The 6,287-nt window shown below is 43.1% G+C and overlaps 1 pseudogene; it reads right to left on the bottom strand.

Annotated features, from left to right (window-relative positions):
- Positions 1 to 2,479: 2,479 nt before the first annotated feature.
- Positions 2,480 to 3,067, bottom strand: LOC138434618 (interferon tau-like; annotated as a pseudogene).
- Positions 3,068 to 6,287: the final 3,220 nt, after the last annotated feature.

Raw genomic sequence — 6,287 nt, 5'->3', positions numbered from 1 at the left:
GGGATGTAAAGACTTATACACAGGTACATACTTATGTACATGTTTTAATATATGTAAAGATTCCTTTTCTTTGTGTCAGGAACAAAATATTTCCTTGACTCTGAACTGCGTTTTTTCTCTCCTTACCTTATACATAGGAGGTCAGAGTCCCTCAGTCCCTATAGGTTTCTGTATTTTGTTTTCTGTTTTAATCAGAGCAGAGGCTTGTGAGTATTAGTGCATAAGCTAATCAGGTGTTTCTGCTCTTTTGGGAACATTCATTCAGGTTCATGAGGTTTCATTTCACGGGACCACAGGTCATGAGGAATGGTATGTTTCCTGCCATATCAGTCGACCAGGATGACACGGTCCTCAGAGTTTGCAGCCGCACTGGCAACCCACTTCAGTACTCTTGCCTGGAAAATCCCAGGGATGGAGGAGCCTTATGGGCTGCAGTCCATGGGGTCGCTCACAGTCAGACACGACTGAGCCACGTCACTTTCCCTTTTCACTTTCATGCATTGGAGATGGAAATGGCAACCCACCCCAGGGTTCTTGCCTGGAGAATCCCAGGGACAGGGAAGCCTGGTGGGCTGCTGTCTATGGGGTCACACAGAGTTGGACATGACTGAAGCGACTTAGCAGGGTGCTCAGGAAGGAGGAATATACTCCTGGTCTGACAGCTACCAGATTGCTGCCACTCCCTAAGGTGAACCCAAGGGAGCTCAGGATATGACAAAATGCAAGGTGCGTGGTCCCAGGATAGGTGAGATGCATGAAAAAAATTATTTCAGTGAGCTCAGACTCTTGCATCTTCCCATATATAGCAAAGTGCTAAATTCCTTAACTTGAGATATCTGGTTTTCTCTACTTCACAAAAATACCTTTGAGGTTCAAACTACCTGCCCTTTCTTGCAAACTTCTATATAACGTGGCCTCTACCCCCTACCTCCTTGGAGCACTTCTCTCAGGGTGACTTGAAATACAGTCTCCTGAGTTCCTACCAAATAAAACATAACTCTCAACTTTTAGGTTGTGACTTTTTTCTTCAAGTCGACACTCAGGAAGAATACACTAGACATCACCATTTCATTCCACTGTTGGTTTTTTTTTTCCCAGTAGATCTATAGTGCTCTACAGGCTGTGCCAATACCCCCACCAAATAAGACATAACTCTCAACTTTTGGGGTGTGACTTTTTTCTTCAAGGTGATAGTCAGGAATAATATACTAGACATCACTGTTTCTTTCCACCAGTTTTTTACTGTCTGTATGGGTGGAGGCATGATCCGCTTGCAATAGTTACACCTTTCGTAGACAGTTTTTATTTTGCCACTACATCTTTTATCGCTCAGCTCTTTTACTTAGAGTGTTGAATCTTTGTTTATCTCAGAATTTCTGAGTTGGCTATAGGGAATTCAGGGATGGTGTTATGTACTAATAGAAGCGTATATCATGGAAAAAAGTGACCTTTCCTTGTTCATGTGGTACACCCGTCTGTTGGGCTGACTTGTCTATCCATCTCTGTCTCATGCTCAGAATGCAGAGCCATGAGGCCCAGGCTGTGTCAGGGAGAAATAGCCTTGTTTCTTTACTTACTCATGATGTTTCATTTTAGATTTAAATAACAACAAAAGATTTAGGACTTATATTTTACAGAGTGATTTGCTGGTCAGAGTTTGTCTGTCTCCTCCTGGGTTGCATTTCTCCTGACCCAGGAATCGAACCGGCATCTCCTGCTCTGCAGGCGGATTCTTTACCAGCTGAGCTACCATGGAAGCCCCACAGGCAGCTTAGAAATATATATAATATTATTTGTATCCAGCATCATATGTACCTAAGGCTTCCCATGTGAGAACATTCTTTTCCTTCACTTCTCTTGGCAGTCTTTAGTATAATTGAAATAAAATAATACTTTTTTTTTGTCCTCTTCTCTGTAAGACGGAGAGTTTCCATGCAGTAGGAACTGCATTTGTTTTACTCACTTGTATTCGTTGGTGACAGTTACACAGTCTGTCATGTACGTACTCAATCTATGTGTATAATATGAATGGAATGAAGGAATAAACAAATGTAAACACCCCTTCTTTAATAATACATTAAATGGAGGTTTGGATTTAGTTTTTGAGCAAGGAACCTCATCTTTGTTCATAAGAGTTAATAAATAGAACAAAGTACAAATTTAATAATATGAAATGGTAATCATGTTTAAGAAAGTTTAATATGATGTACAGATGAATTGTAATTTTACAAATATTTTAAGTATGTTAGGTGCAGGAAGGAATAAGCAAATCAGCAACAGATAACATGACGGCCAGCATGACTTTAGGACTCATGCCCCTAGAGCTGAATACTTTTATATCTACTTGCTTATTACTGCTGACAAAGTATCGGCTAAAGTAATTCAATGAATTTGGTGGCTAAAGCAGAAATCAGTCAACTGAAATGAACACAGGTGAGTGTACAAGGGTGATGTGGCATCTTAGTCGGTGAGAGTCATGTCAAGGTGAGTTCAGATCTCCATCCGTCTTTTTTAACCGTTTGTACAAGCTGCTTGATGAAGAGAGGGCTCTTATTATCTCCACTCTGATGATATCCCAGGCGCAGTCACTGTATTCTTCCTCTTTCAGGTAGACATGGATTCCATGGAAGTACCTGTTCAAGGCCAGAGTGGGGCCCATCCTTCCCAGGGCAGAGGCTTCCTCTCCCATCACCTGCCCCAGGCAGGCATGGAAGTCCTCCATCTGCTCATGGAGTCCAGTGCGGAGCTGCTCCAGGAGGGTGGTGTCCAAGGCAGCAAAGGAGCGCTCTGTGTGGAAGAGGTTGAAGCTCTGCTGGAGCATCTCGTGGAGCACAGAGATGGTCTGGACCTCCTGGAGCTGGCCACCCTCTGCCATCTGCTGGGGGAAACCAAAGCCTTTCCTGTCCTACCGACAGGAGTGAGGGGAGAGTCTGTTCTTTCGGGCCAGGAGCCTGAGGTTCTGGCTGCCAACCAGCACGTGGTTCTGAGACAGATCACAGGCCAGAGATCCTCCCAGGCTCTAGCTGACCAGCACCGGGCCCAACAGTAGTGGGAGCACCAAATCCATGGGGAAGATGAGGCTGCTGCAGGGCTGGCTGAGATGGCGTCTGGTGGAACCTTGGAGGTAGGGTGTCTGATGATGATCTTTCTAAGCAAGGCTTAGTAGGGAAGATGGTACTCACTGTCTGAAAATTTCTGTCTCACTTCCCCTGTGTGTTTTCATTTAGATATTTTCTATTTGACCTAAAAAATGTGGTCAATCTAAACTCTTAATTTTTATGGTGGAAGGTTAATTTTCCCAATAAAGGTTGGATTTGTCAATGCAAATGTATATCAGTTAAATGAGAAAGTAAAGAAAGGCTGAAAGTATGTAAGTATGTAAAGACTTACAGAGGTGTATATACTTATTATGTACACATTTAAGTATAATATATATAAGCATTCCTTGTGTTCGTGCTATGTCAAAACAAAAGTTTTCCTTGATTCTTAACTGCATTTCCCCCCTCTTTATCTTACGCATAGGAATTCAGAGTCGCTCAGGCCATATTGGTTTCTGTAGTGTGTTTTCTGTTCCACAGATCAGAGGCTTGTGATTAAGAGTGAATGAACTACTCCGTAGTTTCTGTTCTTTTGAGAACATTCATTCAGGTTCCTGAGATTACATTGCACTGGGGCCACAAGATCATGAGGAGTGGAGTATCTGCTGCCATATCAGTCAACTAGGATGACACAGTCATCAAGAGTTTCCAGCCCTCCAGGGTGCTCAGGAAGGGGGAAAACACCCGTGGGCTAACAGCTACCAAATTGCAGCTGCTCCCTAAGCTGAGCCCAAGGCAACTCGGGAAGTGAAAAAAATGCAAGATGCAAGAAAATGCAAGGAAAAATGCCCCAGGAGAGCTGAGGTTCAGGAATGGAATGTTTTCACTGAGCCCAGGCACTTGCCTCTTCCCATACTAAGGAAAAGTGCTAAATTCCTTAACTTGAGATAGCTGGTTTTCTTTAATTCACAAAAATACTTTGATGTTCACTACCTCCTATTTCTTGCAAACTCCTATATAACCTGACTCTTCCCCTCAGCTCCTTGGAGCAATTCCCTCAGGGTGACTTGAGATACTGTCTTCTGAATTCCCACTAAAGAAAGCATAACCGTGAACTTTTCGGTTGTCACGATTTCTTTATTTTTTTAATTAACCTATTTATTTTAATTGGAAGCTAATTACTTTACAATATTGTAGTGGGTTTTGCCATACACTGACATGAATCACCCTTGGGTGTGCATGTGTCCCCATCCTGAATACCCCTCCCACCTCCCTCCCTGTCCCATCCCTCAGTGTGGTCCCAGCACACCAGCCCTGAGCGCCATGTCACATTCATCCCACCCGGACTGGCGATCTACTTCACATACAGTAAATTACATATTTCCATGGTATGCTCTCAAATCATCCCACCCTCACCTTCTTGCACGGAGTCCAAAATTCTGTTCTTTACATCTGTGTCTCTTCTGCTGTCTCACATATAGGGTCATCGTTACCATGTTTCTAAATTCCAAATATATGCGTTAACATACTGAATTGGTGTTTTTCTTTCTGACTTACTTCACTGTGTATGATAGGCTCCAGATCAAGTGTCAGGAGCAATATACATGATATGGCAGTTGGTTTCAACCTGCTTTTATGATAGATCTATTGGAAAAGTAAATGGCAACCCACTCCAGTATCCTTGCCTGGAAAATCCCATGGATGGAGAAACCTAGTAAGCTGTCATCCATGGGGTTGCAAAAATGTCGGACACGACTGGGAGACTTCACTTTTACTTTCATAGTTTTCCACAGGCTGTGCCAATTACCACACCAGGAATCCTGCTGCTTTTCTGGTGCATGTAGGTCTGAAAACTATAATTGCAAGATAATTAATTGTCTTTAGAGCATCACCTCACTCACAAGGTGGTTATCACCTCTAGTAGCACTTTTCCCCTGGAATGACAGTGTCCTCAACCCAACCACTCGGATCTTACCCGTGAGGGCAGGCTAACCACATCCCAAGAACTTTAGATTTCTACTGTGGAGGGCCTTGTCTCTTAGTTTGCAAAATCATTCATCTTCCAGTATCCCCACCCTCTCCCAGTGCATGTTTGTGTGAAGGAGGGGAGTTCTCAGTGATGACCTCCTCTTCTCCTGATCCATGTCCCCAATATCAAGGGTCAGCAGCCCTCAGATGCTGAGAGCTAAAGTGTGAAGAGCTAAGTAGGTGGAGGCATTATCCAAAGGCAATTGTTATACCTTTGGTAGACAATTTTTATTTTGCCACTACAGCTTTTATCGTTCAAGTCTTTTACAGAAAGTGTTCAAGATTTGTTTTGCTCAGAATTTCTTCGTCGGGTATAGGGAATTCAGGGAGGGTGTGATGTATTGTTGAAAGCCTGTGTCACAGAATCGGTGCCCTGTAGTTGTTCATTCAGGCCACATCCTTCTGTTGGGCTGACTTGTCGATCCATCTCTGTCTCGTGCTCAGAAGGCAGAGCAGTGAGGCCCAGGCTGTGACAGGGGGAAATAGCCTTGTTTCTTTACTTACTCATGATGTTTTGTTTTAAATTTAAAGAACAGCAAAAAACATTTAAGAGGTTATTTTTTGCATATTGATTTACTGGCCAGTTTGTCTCTCCTGCTGCTGCGTTCCTAAACATTTCATCCTAGGGTTCATACAAAAGGAAGGAACAGAATGGCAAGGGGTGTCACCATATTTTCTGTAATTTTTAACACTAGAGATTGTTTCGTTTCTCATGTCAAGTTTTCCTGGAAGGCAAAACTTGAGAGTCGTTTGTGGATAAGAATAAAACAAATATAATTTTGAATGTCATGAAAGAGAATAGAGACAAATATCTTTTTTGCTGACAGTATGGTAATGTAAGTTGAAGAAAGGTCAATGAAAAAATGGAAGGACTGAGACTATTTGAAAGTTGTCAAACAGTCTCAAAGACAGCCATGTGCACGTGCTAAGTCTCTTCAGTCATGTCTGACTCTTCGTGACCCTGTGGACAGGCCCCCCTGACCATGGGATTCTCAAGGCAAGAATACCTGAGTGGGTTGCTATTTCCTCCTCCAGGGAATCTTCCGGGCCCAGGAATTAAACGGTGGACTCATGTTTCCTGGATTGGCAGGCGAGTTCTTTACCACTGGTGTCACCTGGGAAGCCTCCACAGAGATGGCCAGGTGAGACCAAAAATTATTTATGTATTCTTGCCCCCAAAAGGGGCCCCAAAGTGTTGAAGGAAGAAAGAAAGGGAACAAA

Source organism: Ovis canadensis, chromosome 2, assembly GCF_042477335.2.
Source record: "Ovis canadensis isolate MfBH-ARS-UI-01 breed Bighorn chromosome 2, ARS-UI_OviCan_v2, whole genome shotgun sequence".
In the NCBI taxonomy this organism is placed as follows: Eukaryota; Metazoa; Chordata; class Mammalia; order Artiodactyla; family Bovidae; genus Ovis; species Ovis canadensis.
The sequence above is the reverse complement of the archived record's forward strand: the minus strand, read 5'-3'. Positions and strand labels throughout refer to the sequence as shown.